Here is a 19,054-nt window from a genome sequence, read left to right as displayed (position 1 = left end):
AGGCAGATTTAACATCTGAACCACGTAAAAAATCGTGTTTTGTATTATCGTATTTTCATTGGCCATTACTGTTTATTGTTTACGTGCTCTTCTTTCACTGTTGACGAAAAACGGCGTCAACAGTTTGGTGCTTTCATTGAGAGCCTTAAGCATTCAGTCCCTGAGTAAGTCATGGCCACTAATGATCAGAACGCTCCTGAAGAAAATTACCCAAGATGTCCTGGGAAACAACCAATGGAAAACCCAGATGTTGAAGAAAGAAGTGAATCTTCCGATTCCCGGGGACCACACGCTCCACCAAGGGATGAGGATATGTATTACAATCCTGAGCGGTATGTTCCCATTGTGGAACTTGAGAACCGGCAATTGAAACAGCAGTTGGCAGAGGCCAACAAACGGAATGAGGATTTGGCAAGGATAGCCGCAGAGGCGCAGGTGGCTCAGCCCCCGCCTCCGCGTGAAAACCAAGTCCCGCCTCCAAGGGACATTCATGTTCCTCCCCGTAGGCCCCGTGGATGCCCACGGAAAAATGCTGCCAGAAGAAGACCGGCTCAACCTCCGGCACCAGCAGAGCCATTCGCTCCCCCTAGGCCCCAGAGAAATACTCGGGCTAGGGCCCCGATTAATCCACCTATGGAAGTACCTGCGGGAACTGAGAACAACCGAGCCCCTGCAGAGGCTCGGACTCAAATCCCTAGGAGCGCACCAAATGCGACCAACCCATCTCGAGAAAACTCCGGACCATCTAGGCCGCGAAATGGATGGCAGCCACCGTCACCCATACGGTTCCCTCCATCACCTATAAGATATCCTTCGCCCCCCCCCCGCAGGAATGCTCAACCAGTTTGAGATCAGGGCAAAAGGCGTACGGGAGGGAGACAAGGAAACGGGGAAGCTTTCCAGGAGCGGAGAGGCGCCCCATCAGAAAGAAGTCAAACATCTCGGTCTCGCACGGTGGAGACGAGGTGGCATGGAATGAATCCATCTCGAAATAACAATGCGACGAGTTTTACCAGTGACGACTCTGGAGATACCAGGTCGGTCAGCAAGCATGACCGAGGTCGTAAGAATACTGGAAGCCGCAGAAATCGCCCCGACCTGCGAGAACACCTGAATCAAAGTCGGGGTAATGCTGACCCGATAAATTCGGACCTAAGGGGTCGCTTGAATAGGCGTAGAGATCCCTTGCGGAGGCGCGAGCCTGGAATTATGATCGATGACAACCGATTCCAGACAGTACCTCTTGCGGACCCAGTCCAAGAAAGAATCGATCAGCTTGAAAAGGCCTTTAGGCTTTTGAAAAACGAGCAAGAGAGTGATCGATATGAAGATTCTGATGAGGAGCTTGAACCATTTGCTCCCCATATTTCCAACACTCCATTTCCACAAGGGTTTCAGATCCCTCACGTCCCGACGTTTGAGGGAAAGACCGACCCATATAGTCATCTGAGTACGTTCAACACCATAATGAGAGCCAGCAACGTGGGTTACGAGCTCAGATGCATGTTATTTCTAGCATCATTGACAGGATCAGCTAAAAGCTGGTTCGAAAAATATAAGAGACACTCAATAACCTCTTGGGAGCAGCTGTCTAAAGACTTCAAAAAGAAATTCAAAGCCATGATGGGGGTTCGATCTGAGGCGTCAACCCTAACTAATGTTCGGTAACAACCAGGCGAAACATTAAAAAGTTACCTTACAAGGTTTAACTTGGAAGTCACCCGAGCTCGGAATGTGGATGACAGTGGACACTTAATGGCTGTCTAAGTCGGAATAATGCCAGGAAGCGCCCTCTGGGACGATATGCAAAGAAAACCGGTGAGGTCCCTAACCGAGTTTAATAGACGAGCGCAGAGGTTTGTCAATGTAGAGGAAGCGAGGTCGACACTTAATGTGACTTCCCAGCCCGAAACTACAACGATAAACGTAAACTTAGCCTCAACCTCGGTGGACTCGATAGCTCCGAAGCCTGCTGTGGAAAACCCTTCCAAGAGAAAAAAGAACGAAGGAAGTAACCCCGAGGCCGAAGGAGGAAAGAAAAAGAAGGAGGAGAGATATTTCTCCGTGTATAGAGTGTACACCGAGCTCAACAAGTCTCGGGAGAACATATACCTGGCTAATGAAAACCAGGTCCCCTTTAGGCGTCCGGACCAGATGAGAAATCAAAAGTCCAAGAGGGATTCAAGCAAGTATTGCCGATTTCACAGAGACACCGGGCATACTACCGATGAATGTCGACAGCTGAAAGACGAGATCGAAGGATTGATCTCGAGAGGTTACTTTAGACAATATGTCAAGAACCAGAGTACTAATCAGGCGACCGCGAACCAGAGAGTTGCAGCATCGCAGCCCGCACCAAACAATAATTCTTGAACTTGGGAAGAGGATAGGCCCTCGCCGATTGATGGAGATGATGTAATAACCATCTCGGGAGGGCCTCACCCTGCAGGAACGGGCAGAAATGCCCAAAAGAGATATGTTAACGAGCTGAAGACCGGGGACAGGTCTCCCTACGAACCCGAACCTAGAGCTCCAAAAAGTTAGAGGATCGAATCCCAACCAATTACTTTTACTGAGGAAGACGCGTCCCATGTTCAGTTCCTTCATCATGATTCGCTGGTCATCACTCTCCAGCTGGCAAATAAGAGGGTCCACCGAGTTCTCATAGACAATGGGAGCTCAGTTAACATCCTCTATAAAGCAACCCTCGAGAAGATGGGACTCTCCCTTCGTGACCTGAAAGCGTGTGCAACTACTCTATACGGCTTTTCGGGAGAAGGAATCGCCTGCATGGGCTCCATCGAGCTACCCGTAACCTTAGGAGACTACCCAGTCTCGACAACTAAGATGATGGAATTCGTGGTAGTGGATCTACCTTCAGCCTACAATGTTCTGCTCGGGAGACCCGCCCTGGTCGGGCTGGGGGCAGTCTCATCGGTAAGGCATCTGGCCCTTAAGTTCCCAACCCCCAGCGGAGTCGGAACGCTAAAGAGAGATCAATTTGCAGGGAGGGAATGCTACAATATTTCCTTGAGAGGAAAGAAACAGATGAGCGCACAAACACTCGTCATTGTTCAAAATAAAGACGGGACAATCTTAGAAATTGACGAAGAGATCGATCCAAGGATTGAGGAGAAAGTTGACCTTGAACCCTTAGAGGAGCTCAAAGAAATTCAGCTCGAGGAAGCCGATTCCTCGAAAAAGGTGAAAGTTGGAAAACACCTCCAAGATGAGACAAAATAGCAATTAATTTGCTTTTTGAAGAAAAACCAGGATGTCTTCGCATGGTTGCACTCGGACATGGTGGGAGTAAGTCCAAATATAGCAAGCCACGCACTGAATATAGACAAAAGCTTCCCTTCGAAGCAACAAAAGCGAAGCCAACTGGACGAAGACAGAAAGAAGGCATTAAAGGAGGAGGTTGACAGGTTAAAGGCAAACCGGTTCATTAGGGATGCCTTTTACCCTGACTGGGTAGCCAATCCGGTGTTGGTCCCAAAGCCTAATGGGACGTGGCAAACCTGCATTGACTACTCGGACCTCAACAAAGCTTGCCCAAAGGATTGTTTTCCATTGCCAAGGATCGATCAGCTCGTGGATGCCACGGCGGGGCATGGACTGATGTCGTTCATGGATGCCTATTCTGGATATAACCAGATTCCCATGCATGCCCCCGACCACGAACATACGAGCTTCATAATGGATAAGGGGCTATACTGCTATAATGTCATGCCATTCGGGCTCAAGAATGCTGGGGCCACATACCAGCGGCTTGTGAACATGATGTTTTCAGAACAAATAAGGAACAACATGGAAGTTTATGTTGATGACATGCTTGTCAAGTCTCAACTCAACAAGAACCATGTTGATGACCTCGAAGAGTGCTTCGGCGTGCTCCGAAAGTACAACATGAAGCTAAATCCTCAGAAGTACACTTTTGGGGTATCTTCAAGAAAATTTCTGGGCTTTATCGTGAACTCTCGTGGAATCGAGGCCAACCCCGACAAGATCCAGGCCCTAATTGACATGCCCTCACCTCAAAGACACAAAGATGTCCAAAGTTTGACTGGTAGGATGGCAGCCCTAAGCAGGTTCATCTCGAAATCTATGGATCGTTGTCTTCCATTTTTCAACCTATTGAGGGGAGGTAAGAAATTTGAATGGACGGAGGAGTGCAAGCTGGCCTTTCAGGAGCTCAAAAAGCACCTTGCAGAACCACCCATCCTGTCAAAACCTGTTACGGGAGAAATACTGTACCTATACCTTTCCACCATCGAACACGCGATAAGCGCAGTACTCGTACGGGAAGAAGAGAAGGTGCAGAGACCTGTTTATTACATCAGTAAAAGGTTACTGGGGGCAGAATCAACATACCCCTTGATGGAAAAGCTGGCACTCAGCTTAATACATTCATCTCGTAAACTCCGCCCCTACTTTCAGGCGCATCCCATCCATGTGTTGACTGATCAACCACTTTGACAAGTCTTGTACAAACCGGAGGCTTTAGGTCGACTTCTTAAATGGGCGGTTGAGCTCGGGCAGTTCGAGATCACCTACCATCCGAGGACGACAATTAGGGCTCAGGCTTTGGCTGACTTTATAGTGGAATGTACTGGCATAGCCGACGACGAGGTGATAACCCCGACCCACGAGCTGTGGAAACTTTACGTCGACGGCTCATCAAATGAAAATGGAGCGGGGGCAGGGGTCATTTTGGTTACCCCCACAGGGAGCAGATTTCATTCTACCTTAAGATTTGGCTTCAAGGCGTCGAATAATGAGGCCGAATACGAGGTTTTACTCGTGGGACTTCGTATAGCAAAAGAGCTCAAAGCTAGAGCAATACATTGCTACAGTGACTCCCAGCTCGTGGTTAATAAGATCTTGGGAGAATACCAGGCTCATGGCATGAGGATGGCAACTTATTTAGAGAAGGAAAAATCCGCATTAGAGTGTTTCAAATTTTATGCAATCGAACAGGTTCCCCGAGAGCGGAACTCAAATGCAGATGCTTTTGCTCGGCTTGCTACCTCCGCTGAGAATGATGAACTAAACGTTGTCCCCATAGAACACCTCTCGACACCTATCATTAACGAGCCGGAGAAGGAAGATGTGTGTATGATCGAAACAAAGCCTACCTGGATGACCCCAATAGTTGAATTTCTCGAGAACGGAGTCCTTCCAAGAGATCGGAACCAGGCTCGAAAGTTGATGTGTCAACTTCCCCGTTACACCATTTTGGACGGAAAGCTATACAGAAGGGGATATTCCATGCCGTTACTTCGGTGCGTAACCCCACCCGAAGCTAAGAAGATCATTGAAGAAATTCATGAAGGGTTCTGCGGAGATCACACCGGGAGGCATAGCCTGTCCAAGAAAATCATACGCCAAGGGTATTTTTGGCCCACCATTAAGTCAGATTCTTTCGAATATGTAAAGAAATGCGACAAATGCCAGAGATTCGCCACGATTCCTCAAGCTCCACCATCCGAGCTAACCATGTTGACATCCCCATGGCCATTCGCGGTATGGGGAATCGACCTCATTGGCTCTCTCCCAACTGGCAAAGGTGGTGTAAAATATGCTGTAGTCGCGGTGGATTACTTCACAAAGTGGACGGAAGCTGAACCATTGGCAACAATAACTTCCAAAAAAGTCCTTGACTTCGTGGTAAAGAACATTGTATGCTGATATGGGGTGCCGAGGAAGATTGTGTCCGATAACGGAACCCAGTTCGATAGCGACTTGTTTACCAACTTTTGTGAAAAGAATGGAATAATAAAGAGTTTTTCGTCGGTGGCTCATCCTCAGGCAAATGGCCAGGTCGAGGTTGTAAACAAAACTCTCAAGTGTTCATTAAAGAAAAAGTTGGAGGAAGCGAAGGGACGTTCGCCCGAAGAACTGCCCCAAGTTCTATGGGGTTATAGGACCACTGCTCGAACTTCAACAGGACATACCCCGTTCTCTCTAGCATACAGATGTGAGGCTATGTTGCCTATTGAGGTCAAAATTCCAACAGTCCGAACTCAAATTTACAACCGAGACTCAAACCACACTCATCTCGAAGAAACCTTAGACTTGATTGAAGAAAAGAGAAACGAGGCTTAGCTAAGGAATGTTGCCTACCAGCAACGAGCTACCAGGTATTTCAACAAGAGGGTTCGAGATCAAAAATTCGGTGTGGGAGATCTGGTGTTAAGACGCGTATTCTCGGCGACACGAGATCCAGCAGCTGGTGTGCTCAGGCCGAATTGGGAGGGACCATACTAGATAGAGTCAGTCATCCGGTCCGGTGTGTACAAACTTGCGAGATTGGACGGGAGCCTGGTACCGCGAGCATGGAATGGCGAACACCTTAGACCTTACTATCAGTAGTATAAAAAGTGTGTTGCTTGTAACCATGATTGATTATCTGTACTAATTTGTCTATTTTTGAATTCCATTAAATAAGGATCTATTTCGTTCAATATGTTATCTCTTTTTATTTTTGCAATCTCTCTTAATTTAATAACCTATGGTCACACTCATAGGATATTAAGGGGGCATCATTGGTACGTATACCATCAGCTTAAAAAATAAAATAACATACACGAAAAACATAAAAGTATTTGGATATAACCAGATACGCGAGCTTAGATAGTTTGGACATAACCGAACTATCAAAAACATAAAAGTATTTGGATGTAACCAGATACGCGAGCTTAGATAGTTTGGACATAACCGAACTATCAAAAACATAAAAGAATTTGGATGTAACCAGATATGCGAGCTTAGATAGTTTGGACATAACCGAACTATCAAAAACATAAAAGAATTTGGATGTAACCAGATACGCGAGCTTAGATAGTTTGGACAACCAAATTATCAAAAGATAATAACGTTTGGATTTAACCAGATGTGCAAACTTAATAGGTTTGGAACAAACCAGCTAAAACTAATCGTCGAGCTAGAATTTAAACCTACTTCGAGATAAGTCGAGATCGAGGCTGGAATATCTTATGGGAAAAAAGTTTCGAACTCATAACTTCGGAGAAATAATCGAGGACGAGGAAAAGTAACTAAGCAAAAGGATATAACTAGACCATTTATATTACACACCATACAAGTACTTTCGAGTTCGTGGTTAAAGTAATATCCGACTTTGATGAATAACGAGATCGGAAGCGGATAATTCGAACAAACTATGCGTGAATGCATCGAGTTTCGAGCCTAAATCCAAACTATGTTTGTATGAAGAAATAAACATAAACTCATTAATATAAAATATGCAAAATATTTCGAGCCAAGAAATGTAAAGCATATATAAATTAATATAAAAAGAAATTGTATCAGCCCTACAGGCATAAATTAAAATAGTTACAAACAATAGAGGGACGCGGCCCCGAGGTAAGAATCAAGAAGGAGCAGTTCCCTTGGCTTTTCCAGAGTCAACGTCACTAGACCCCCCAGGACGAATAGCATGACTATCCTTCTGAGCAGCCTCTCGAGCAGCTTCACTAGCCTCAAGACGGGCATTCCACCGCTCTACATACTTGGCCTTGAGAGGACCCAGGAAGCTGGTATCGAGGTCGGCATTGTCAACCCAAATCTTGTACATGGCCTGGTCGACTGCCTTCTCCTTCTGCTCTTTGAACTCGTCCAGGAGGCGGGCCTTCTCGCTTTCCATGATGTCGAAAGTAGCAGCTTTCTCCTCCTCGAGCATAGCATTAGCCTTCTCCAGCTTGGCAAGACGAGTCTTCGCCTGTTCAAGCTCGGCTTTCGTCTTCTCCAGCTCCGCGAGACGGATCTTCACATTCTCGAGTTCGATCTTCGAGTCCTTGAGTTCATCAGCCATCTTAAGCTGCAGATCCCTTGGCTCTTGGGACAGAGACATACTCGCGTGCACCTCGTTGGTCAGCTTATAATTAAGCTGTGCTGAAACGACAAGGGCCTGAAATACAAAGAATGAATTAGATCACGAGATGGGACACAAACAATTAAAGGAGAGTTACGAAGGTTACTGTGGCAGTAAGTTCAATACTCTTGTCATAAAGAGTATTACAGTCTGGGGCCTTGTGCACAAGGTCCCAATGGTCGGCGCCGAAGCCTGAAAAACTCTGACCCACTCGAGAAAGGACGTCCGAGCTAAGTACAGCCCCTTGGGTCTCAGCAGCATCGTTGAACACAAACTCCTCAACATGAGGTCGGGCCGTCGGCAGTAGGACCTTGGATACGGAAGGATTCTTCGGAGACCGACCGACTGTTATTTGAGTATCGGTTGGAGGAGACAGGATGGGCGAGGTTGAACCAGATGCATCAACCTGGATGATCTGCTCCTCGGTTGTGCTCGCAGTAGCCTGAGCCGTTGGGGTCTTCTCGGAGCGTTTGGGGACCTTGGATGGTCGGTCGGACCTCCGCGAGGCTCTCGGGCGCTTACTCTTCTGAGCTCCAGCTCCCTCATCACTAAAGAGCACTGCGTCAAGGTCAAGATCCATGGCACCTGCACAGTTCCAATCGAGGTTAGACATCCTGGTAATAAACTTGAAAAAAAAAAAAGAAAAAACCAAGTAAAGAAAGACCTAACTGGAACTCTCCCCCGAACTAGAGCTCGGGGACCACGAAATTCCCCCATCTTCAGAAGAGGCGGGGGGAGTACCTTCCCTATAGGTGGGTGTCAACCTCGAAAGGTCCCTATAATCATTGGTCCCATATTGGATGGCTATCCCGTTCCACACCTCGTTTAGACTGTACATGGTGTCATACTTCCCGAGCCAACTATCAAACCTATGAACTCGGTCGTCTACCCGAGTCCATATGTAGAAGTGGTATATGTCATCCGGGCCTAAAACTAACCTATCAGGTTTATGTTTTAATAAGGTGGGGGACCACATTCTCGAGCTAAGGATGACTTTACCTTCTTCATCCGAGTTTGAGCTCGAGGCTTCATCATTAGCCTCATTCCCCGATGGCGGACTTCTTCGGCAAGCTGGAGGTGAAGGCCTCACCTCTCTCCTCGGAGGGAGGATGCCTGTGGGCAAAGGCACCTGCTCCCAATGATCATACTTGTTGTTGGACCAGTCTGAGGTGGACTGGCCATCTCCCAAAAGCCCGCAAGCTCGGAGCTTGCTCTCGTGTAAGAGGTACGAGAGAGACCTCCGGCCGTAAGGGAGTTGGAGCAGAGTCTCTCTATGCTCCTTCATGGCGTCGTCGGGTATAGGGCGGAGAAAATTGGCTGGAAAATAAGACACATTGCAACTAAGTACGAACCTACAAATAAGAACCCGAGCACAGAGATGAAAGAAGGTTGGAATACTTACGAATCCGCCTGAATGAGTAGCATCAAGACGGGGACAGGCCATCTGTCCAGAAGAAGGATTTTTTGAAATCAGGTGGATGATTAGGGAGATCCTTAAACACCTTTTTCTCTTTGGGATAGCTCGAAAGGTAGTAAAATCCATCTCCTCCCTGAGCTCGGGAGGGATTACTTTTCAGACAGAAGAGATACAAAATCTCTTGCGGCGAGGGTCCTTCCCACTTCAGCTCGTGGTATAGCGACCTCAGGGTAGATAGAAACCTGTAAAAATTGGTGTTGAGCTGGAATGGAGCCAACCCAACAAAATCGGTGAAGTCCTTGAAAAAAGACTTCAAAGGCAATAGCGCTCCTGCCTTCATGTGTTCCTGACTCCATGCCGCGTACCTCAGCCTGTTGTCAGGGTTCCCAGGGGCATAGCAGCTCCGTTCACTAACGGTCGGAGCTCGACACCTCAAGGAGCTTGACAACCTAAGGCCATGGAAGGCCATAATATCAGTTATCTGATTTGTCGAGGTAACCGAGGTCCAGTAGTGCTCGGCCTCGAAGATGTCTCTCCTCGGTTGCGAGGTAGAAGGCTCCCCCATGAGTGAAAATTGGAGCTCTCCCGGGCTATACGCAACGGTCACTGTCAATTTAGGGTCAAGTGGGATCGGCCTGGGCCCTGAGTTGGGTTCTGGATAAATAGCCTCTCGAAGGATCCTCCTTTTCTTCTCTATGACCTCGTCTATTTGGCGGCGATAATGAGCTCGAATATCCTCCTTCTCGCGCACGAGGTCGTACTCACGAATTCGACGTTGATTCCGAGCAAACAGCGATTCTGGGCTCGGGGTTTTTGGCGAGTAAGGGATTGCCAGAAACAACCCCCACCGTCTTTCCAGATTCTGTGACATCTAGCGAGAAAGAAAAAATTGTGAGGGCCATGCATGCAAGAGTTCAAAAATTACGAGCTTGACAGGACAAGCTCGGAGCTTAAGAACGAAGCGAGTTCGAAACTAAGACCCTTATTAAAGAGTCAGAACATGTATTCCACGAGAAAAAGGAGGAGAGTGGACAATTTTTTTTTTTTTGAAAATCCCGAAAATCAGGGGAAAAAGAGTGGCGGATATCCTGAAAGGGTAATCTTGGGTATCGTGCATTCTGCAAGGCCAAGGTTTTATACTCGATATCTTGGTATACAAGAAATGTCTTTTAAAATTTTAAAACCCAGAAAAAAGTGATCTTGCTCCAACACCAAAACTGGGTATGGAACCAGTGATGTAAACCCAATATGGAGACTTAAACGTGAAAGCCTATCGGTCAAAAATTCCCTAACGTATCGTACTAAGAAAATAAACTAGTACATTCACAGAAATAACAAGAACGATATGAACAGAAACTAGTATAAGGGAAAATAAAAATTGGACACTTACACAATAATGGCGATTGCAGAGAAATCGTTGACTGAAGGAGAGGCTGCAGATATGAGCTCACGGTCTCGAACAAACTGGAGGTCCTTTGTTTTTTCGGCTGAGAGAACATGCACAAGCAAGAAATTCTCTGGGATGGCCTCTGGTTTCGTCCCTTCTCTTTTGTTTCTGATGCGTGTAAAATAATAGGAAGAAGAAGACCTTGTATATATAGAGGGAGAAAAGTGATAAAAAGGATTAATCTGAGCCATTGGCCAGAATCCTCATAAAATCCAACGGTCAGGGATCGATGACATGATGGTACCGAAAAGGTGGCAGACGAATGATCATGGGCAGATTTCCAAGGTACTCGAGTACCATGAAAGAGCAATACCCAACTGACGCGTGTCCATTCTTAAGTATGTGACGGTACGGTTCCCGAAGAAAGTACTTCAAAAGTTTCCTTTTCTTAGGATTCGAACAAATACTTTTGAGGGGGCAAGATGTTATACCCAGATTTCGAGCCATGAGAAGTGTGACCTTGAAAGCTGGATGCATAGTGAAAGAACTTGTAAAGTCTGGAACATGATTCGAAATATAAACATCGAGTTGGCAAAGCAGAGACGACTTCGAAGATGGTAGCCTCGAAATTCCCATGAGCTCGAAAGGTAGGCCCCGAGGTGCATCTGTTCTTAGAGATGACTTCGGATCATGGGCTCCGAGCCTGACGCGCGTACGATCTCGAAGTCATGTGGCCTCGGGAGATGTTATTAGCTCGAAAGTCGATAAGAGACCTGGGAGAATAGGACCTTGGTGATATAGGATAATGACCTTGGATATCCTAATGAGTCATTTATAAGAGACGCGGTCTACATTTATTACTGTAAATCCCCTAAAATCATGGGATATTATTTGATCAGTTATACGCCCCCTGGTCTTCGGGGGACGTTTCCTTTTATATCGGATTACAGGCATTTAAGGCCATTTAATTTATTTGCATAAAAAGAGTAACTACCCAAAAATATGTGATAGTATTATGGAATCTTCTCTATAAATAGAGAGGTCATGTACCATTGTAAAGGACCGGAATTTGGATGATCTTGAAAGAAAACTCTGAAGAATTCATCCTTGGAGAATTTTCAGAGATCATCTTGAGTTTAATAACAAAGACTCGTGGACTAGGCAGATTTAACTACTGAACCACGTAAAAAATCGTGTTTTGTATTATCGTATTTTCATTGGCCATTACTGTTTATTGTTTACGTGCTCTTCTTTCACTGTTGACGAAAAACGGCGTCAACATCTCCCATTCTAATTTATGAACTAATTAATTAGAGGGTTGAACTATTGTAAGATGGTTATATCAATGGACGACTTAAGAAAAAGATTTCTGTAAAAGTATATCTATAACATAAAGAGTGCAATTCTGAATTTATAGTGGAGTAATATCAAAATTAATAAATTAACTATTATAATTAAATAGTTTAATTATTTAGTTTCAATTTATTGGAGCTTAATGTTATAGGTCCATGGTCCCCGAAATGGCTCAAACAATCACTGTCAAAGGCAAATACAAAAAAATGGGCAAAAAGGACTTATGTGATAAGTAAAATATTTTTCTATGTATCAAACATAATTATTGTTTAATTATGTGTAATTAATTAATTATTTGATTTAACAAAAATATAATTAATTTTGAATTAATTTATTTTTGGGATTTTTGGTATTTAAATAATAATAAAAATTGGGAAAAATCACATGCTTGCACAGGCATGTGGTACACGTGTGGCACAGTGCACAGGCACTATGCTACACGCATAAGAGATGGACTTAGTCTCTTGATTCCACAATTTTAGTTATTTAAATATTAAATAAATAATGAGATATTTTAATATGATTAAAATATTATTATTTAAACAAAAATCTGATAACTGATAAGTTATTTTGAATTTGTTTAAAATAAAAAATATTTTAATATATTGGATATTATTAAATATTGGATATCAGTTTTCACAGAACATAATTTTTCAGGGATAGAAAAATATCTAGGATTCTCTCAGAGAAAAGATAAGTGACAAAAACAAAGGTCATTGTTCTTCACAAAACCTAGGTCCAAACTTTATCAGACTTCATGTGTTGAGAACATCTGATAAATAGTTATTGCCTATTATTTGTATAGCGAGCCCACACTCGTTCTTTGTGTGCCTGAGAACATTTTGGAAGATCTTGGTGTGAGATCTCAAGGATTCAACCATACGAAAAGATAGCAGCAAGGAAGGACCTGAGGTAATTTTTCTATTTTTGTCCTTGATTCAATATATATATGAGTGTGAAGAAGTAGATCTAGAAATCTTATGGGAATAATCTGACAATTTGATTGTTGTTCCGCTGCGCATAATCTCTGATTTGATCAATAAAAACCAACAGCACCGACATAGGAGGTGCCTCTGATACACTAACCACTACAGGCACTTGCTGCTGTCTTAGGAGACGAAGCTCCTCTCCCTGTTTCAACACTGTTGCCTGCAAGTCATTAAACAACTGCTCCCAGTTTACAGGTACACCAAACACCCATTACCATAACACATGATTATAATAGAATTTAAAAATAGTTATTGTAAGTGAAAAAAATTTCAGGCAGCAACTTAAAATAAGGTACCGCTAAAGGACTTAGCTTTTTTTTACTTAACTTTTTTTTACTTAACTTTTTTCAACCCGTGTACCCATTTCCCCTATACCCATTTCCTCAATCATTCTTCGGTCTTCCCCTTCCTGGTCTCTCAGTCCCTTCAATCTTCAATCGTTCTTCGTCTTTCCGTTTCTGGTCCGTTCGTGGCCTATCTCTCTCGGTTTCCCGTAGACTCAGTCTCTCACTCGGTCTCTCGGTTTCCGTTCGTGGTCCGTTCGTAGCTTGCTCTTGCAGGTCAGCCCTCTTACATGTCTTCCCGTAGCTTGTTTTGTTTTTGTTATTGCAGTATGGGTTTTGTGTAGATTGTTGCTCTGTTTTATCGGACATTTGTTTCTAATCTGCATTTCTTTTGCATTTCTAATCTGCATTTCTTCAGTCTTGCAGGTCCCATAGCTTGCTCTTGCAGGTCAGCCCTCTCTTTATACCAAGTTCTCCTTTGCTCTATCAATGGAGGAGCCTCTTCTATTCTGAGAAATACCTCAAACCCACCAGCTGTTTCACTCATTCTCAGGTACACAAATTAGGCACCTTTACTGTATTTTTTAACATTCTGTTTTCATGAAGCTTGATAACATTCTGTTTTCATGAAGCTTGATACTAGTGCTTCAGCAACAAACAATTTTTATTAGCTTGTTACTGGGGTGCTCTTTATCCATTTGATAAAACATATATAGTTTTGTTTTTTTTCTTTCTTTCGTATTCGTTGTGCTTTCACTATCAGTTTTTCTGATTCTGTTAGCTATATATAATCTAATCTATGCATATTTATGTAAGGTGAGTGGAATTAAACTTACTTTTGAATTTTAATTATTAATAATGTTTCAGAAAATGGGTTTTGTTTTATATCTGTTTCTTTACTTATTATTATTGGGTCAATAATTTGTTTAAGTTCAGTACTTCACTGAATCACTGATCAATCTTTCTGAAAAAGAAAGCAGATTTTCATGTTGCTCTTACAAGTAAATATGAATCAAATAATAATCTCATGAAAATTTCTACATATTTACTTATTCTATTAGACCATATATGAATGAAGAAACAACTTAAGTAACCTTAATTTTTATTTGCTCTTCTTGTCTTTAATAAACTAATAATCTTGTAAAAAAAATTAGTTGTTATTAGAATTTTTTTATATGCATGTTGAACATTGTAATAATATCCTGTAAAAGTTCAAACCTTGGTTGCTCAAGAAATCTTTGATGTGTTCGTTCAAAAAAAATAAAATCTTTTATGTGTTCTTTAAAAAAAAAAAAGAAATATTTGATGTGATCACTACTCTCACAGATCTGTATCAAAGATTGATAAAATTGTAACTTCTGACAAATAACCATGTCTATATATACATTTTATGATTTGATTAAGCACTGTGAGATATACTATCATTATTTTTGGGTAAAATGTACATTGATTTTGAATTTGGTGTCCTTTATAGTTAAACATGGATTTTTCAAAATTAATCAAATCAACTTTATGGGGTTTTACTTATTAATTTAAAACGTCGAAAAGTCTTTCTTTTTTGGATTTAGGTGTGTGATACCAATCCATCCATGCAGTGTTTGAATTTTCCTTTATTATTGTTTCATGAGTGCCTTATTTAATTTTTTTTAACATAATAAATTTATTGTTTAGCTAAAGTACATGTAAATTAATCCAATTTATATGAAATAGTTGCAAAATGAATGAACTTTTAATTCATGGACTCAAGTCATTGTGTTGCAAAAATTTCCCAGCACCAAAACATGCCAATCCAAATATATAAGCAGAAAACATAACATATAAGTTACAAATATATTGACCAACTCCATTAGATGTCATCCGTATATTCAAAAATCGAATCAGTATATATTGTCTCTTGGATATCTTTAAATATATAAACTACAAATTTACATATATTACCTGTTAAATATAAAATATATTTATATTTATATTTATATTTTCTTTATACAGTTCTTTTAAAGATAGTGTTGTGATATTGGGTTTAGTAGGGAATTTTATTCCATGTAAGTAACTGTCTTTGGTATGTGGTGATGGCTGCACGGCTGTCTTATTTGGTAATGAAATTCTAATTCATTAATTGAACCATTTTTAGATAAGAATTATTTGTTCTTATCTCATGTAATTGTTATTAATTTTAGACTATTTCAGTAAAAAAAAAAATAGTACATTTGACAATTTAATTATTTTGTTTTCTATCCATTTCATAAAACCCATTTCAGCATTCCATCCTCCATCCCAATCTGTAGTTTCATAAAACAATACCTGGTCATAATCATATTGGAATAATCTTACTACATCAGGAGTACATCTATTGCTTATGGTTAAACAGTTTGATGACATTTCATGTTGATCAAGAATAATTGAAATTAGAGCATATGCATATAGTCCATGATTTATTACATGAAGATCTTAAAATAGGTATTTTAAAACACTATTGCTGTCTTGTGCTAGCAAAATAGTACAAAATGCCCCATAACAGACCAATTGCAACTGAAATTGTGAAAGGCAAAAAAAAAAAAACATAAGTTTATAGCCTCTGCATTTGCTTACAGTAGGAAACCTCTTCATCTGCATTTAGTATACTGTTTCATACTGAAGTCACTGAACCATGAATGGCTCATATCATTGATGTTTCATTTCATTTCCATGTATAAATGAGAATACAACTCTTCTTTTTCCTGTGCTTATATCAGTGTTTGGTTGTTCTACTAAAAGTTCTCTATCATTGTTAATTATAAAGTTCCATAATTTTGATAATGATTGTAAAACTAGTCTAAAAAACAATAAAAAATGTATATAAATCTTTTGCAAAGTAAAAGAGAAATCACATCTGTAAAAACGAGCTTGTGTGAGACTAAATATGCTGATATGTATGTTGAGTCTACTTTGCTAAAGTTTATTTTAAGATTTTGGTATCAATATCAACTTTGACGAAGTGGGTGAGTTCAAATAATAAAAAAATACAGGGGTCAAAACATGAGATTCTCAATAGTGTGCGAGTTATTAATACATCTGCTCGTCAGTTTTTTCTAAGGCTTATTGGTAGCAGTAATAACACTCCCATGAAATGTTACATTTTTTTGATATTCCAACTTTTATTTTTGGTTGTTTGAGCTTGCTTGCCATGTTGTTTAGTTTGTTAGTTTATCATACATGCTTGTTTAATATCTATTGACAAATTTTAATTTTGTATTAATCTTTTAAGTATTGATTATATTCTTTAGGCTGGGGATCGAATTGGCAAGGAGCATTGCAAAGGTAATTTGCAAGAGGTACGGAATTTGTTCTTTTAACTCTTATTATTAATATCTTTAAAATGTTAGAGGAGTTTGAATATCTTAAATATTCATCCATAGAGAAGTAGGTTCTGAGATTAAAATTGTGTGCTGCGGTGATAACGGAAGGTTGAAAACTTGTGTGTATTAGAGAAGTAGGTTCTGGAAAATTTGTTTGTGTGCTGCGGTGATATAAGGAAGAAAACTTATTGTGTGTTGTTTGAATTTTTTGACTTGGTATTGATAGATGGTTAGGTAAGCTTTTATATGTATAGATTAGATTTTTCATTATATGTATAGATTAAAATTTTCATTTAGTCATATTGTTTTCATTATTTCCATATGTATAGATTAGATTTAATTGCCACAACCCAGGCTAAAATCTTGTCTTTGATCCAAACCCAATTAGTTAGTGGCTACAATTTTAGAATCTGATTTTTAAATTAAAAACAACACTAGAATCTCTTGAAAGCTTAATGAAACTAAAGTACTAGAAATTAGTAATAGATTTAGACCAAGAAATCTTTAGTGGGACTAAGAATCATGGTACTAGAAAATCAAGTAACTGCTATAACATACAAGTAAAAATCTCAGCACTAGAATAATCAAAACCATTTGAGCAATAAGGAATGAATTTTAATAGGTAAAAAAAGAAAAAGAGAATATATAAACTTTAGAATGAATGAATCACTGAGATGATCTTATCATTGATTCACTATAGCATCTGGTTATCATTATAGCATTTATATAATTAGTCATCATGATTTGTCCTACACGTGATGCATAAATTAAAGCAAGGCTTTTGGAATGATTATTCATTGGAATTTAGAGTGTCCCACTAAAACAATTCCAATTAGTACTAATATTAAGGCTAATTCTTAACCAAATCCATTTAAAAAATCTGCTTTCAAAACAATAGAAAAAAGAAACAATATCTCATGATAGTAAATTAGTTTCCTACCAGAATATTACCTTATCTTGTTAAAAAAAATTGATAGTTCCTCCATCCCTATTGCCAATAAACTATTGATTTAGTTCTTTCTATAAAATGACATGAAAATAAAAACATCAGTGGACAGTTGAAGCTAAAAAAATAACCTACTATTATTATTCTTCATGAAAGTGAACCTTTTAAACAGTAGGGGCGCTAAAATGTATTCGATAAACAACTAGCCAAGAAGAAACAAAGAGAGAGACTATGAACCATACTTGAAACTCATTTAATCATAACTTGCAAGCTAGCTTCTCAAGTCCCATCCTCAATTTTCTGAAATTAGAAAGATTATACAGAAACAATTAGAAGAAAATAACTATACTTAACTTTCTTTGATAATATTTTCTCTAATTAATCTACTAGACAACTGCATACAAATATATTAAAGCATTAGATCATATATAAATCTTTATGATTACAGTTATTATATTAAAACTACATATTCATGCTATTTTAGATCATATAGCTATAAACCCAGCTACACAATTTATCATCTCTTTATGCTTTCTTTAGTTCTCAAGATAGCAAATTAGAATCAATCAAGTTTTCCATAGTCTGTAGCAATACTATGGGAAGCAGCCATTGTGGAAAACATCAGTAATTTCTAAAACCCGAAGACTAACAAAAGCACTCTAGTTTTCTTCCCAGAGCTCCTGAAAATGGTAAAGTTATTAGCCACCTAAGGGTAAAATATGACCGAACAAATTCAGAATGGGGTTGGAGTACTTTGCTATGCAAAACAATCTGCTTTGCTACAAATTCATTAATACAAATAATGTAGGCTTATAATTTCGCAAACATACTTAGATATACATAATACAGTATGTCAAAACAAAGTGAGCAATGAATAAGAATATCAACCATAACAAACCATAGACAGTAAAAAAATATTATCATTCTGTTAAGAGGTGATAATTATCTGATTGAGATAATATTGCTCAAATTAAAAGACAAACTATACATATACCAAAACCCTTTTCCTTAAAAAAGTAAAATGTCTACATGTGCTGAAGCTTTAATGAAAAAATCACACCTACTTTTGAAAATATAGGCACTCTAAAAGTTAGGGTATTGGACCTTTTTTAAATTTTCTCTTAAATAAAACAGTGAGTTACTAAAATATTACCCCTTTAATATCTAATTAATCATAATAATCATTTGGTGTGCTAAAGTAAATTTTACCATTACCAATATAAATTTGTAGCTTTCTTAGTTAAATACTTAGAAAAGTCCTCATATGTTTCTCTAAGTATAAACTTTATAAGTCCTAAGTTATAACTGGATTAGTTTGAAAATTATAATTGGAAAACTACATCTCCAAAAATTCTCAAACTTCACAGAATTAACCTTGGCTATATCAAGCAGTTTCTTGTAAAATTTTACACAAACATAATTATTTTTACTTAGTGACATTTATTTTCA

This window comes from Humulus lupulus, chromosome 2 (assembly GCF_963169125.1).
Source record: "Humulus lupulus chromosome 2, drHumLupu1.1, whole genome shotgun sequence".
In the NCBI taxonomy this organism is placed as follows: domain Eukaryota; kingdom Viridiplantae; phylum Streptophyta; class Magnoliopsida; order Rosales; family Cannabaceae; genus Humulus; species Humulus lupulus.
The sequence above is the reverse complement of the archived record's forward strand: the minus strand, read 5'-3'. Positions refer to the sequence as shown.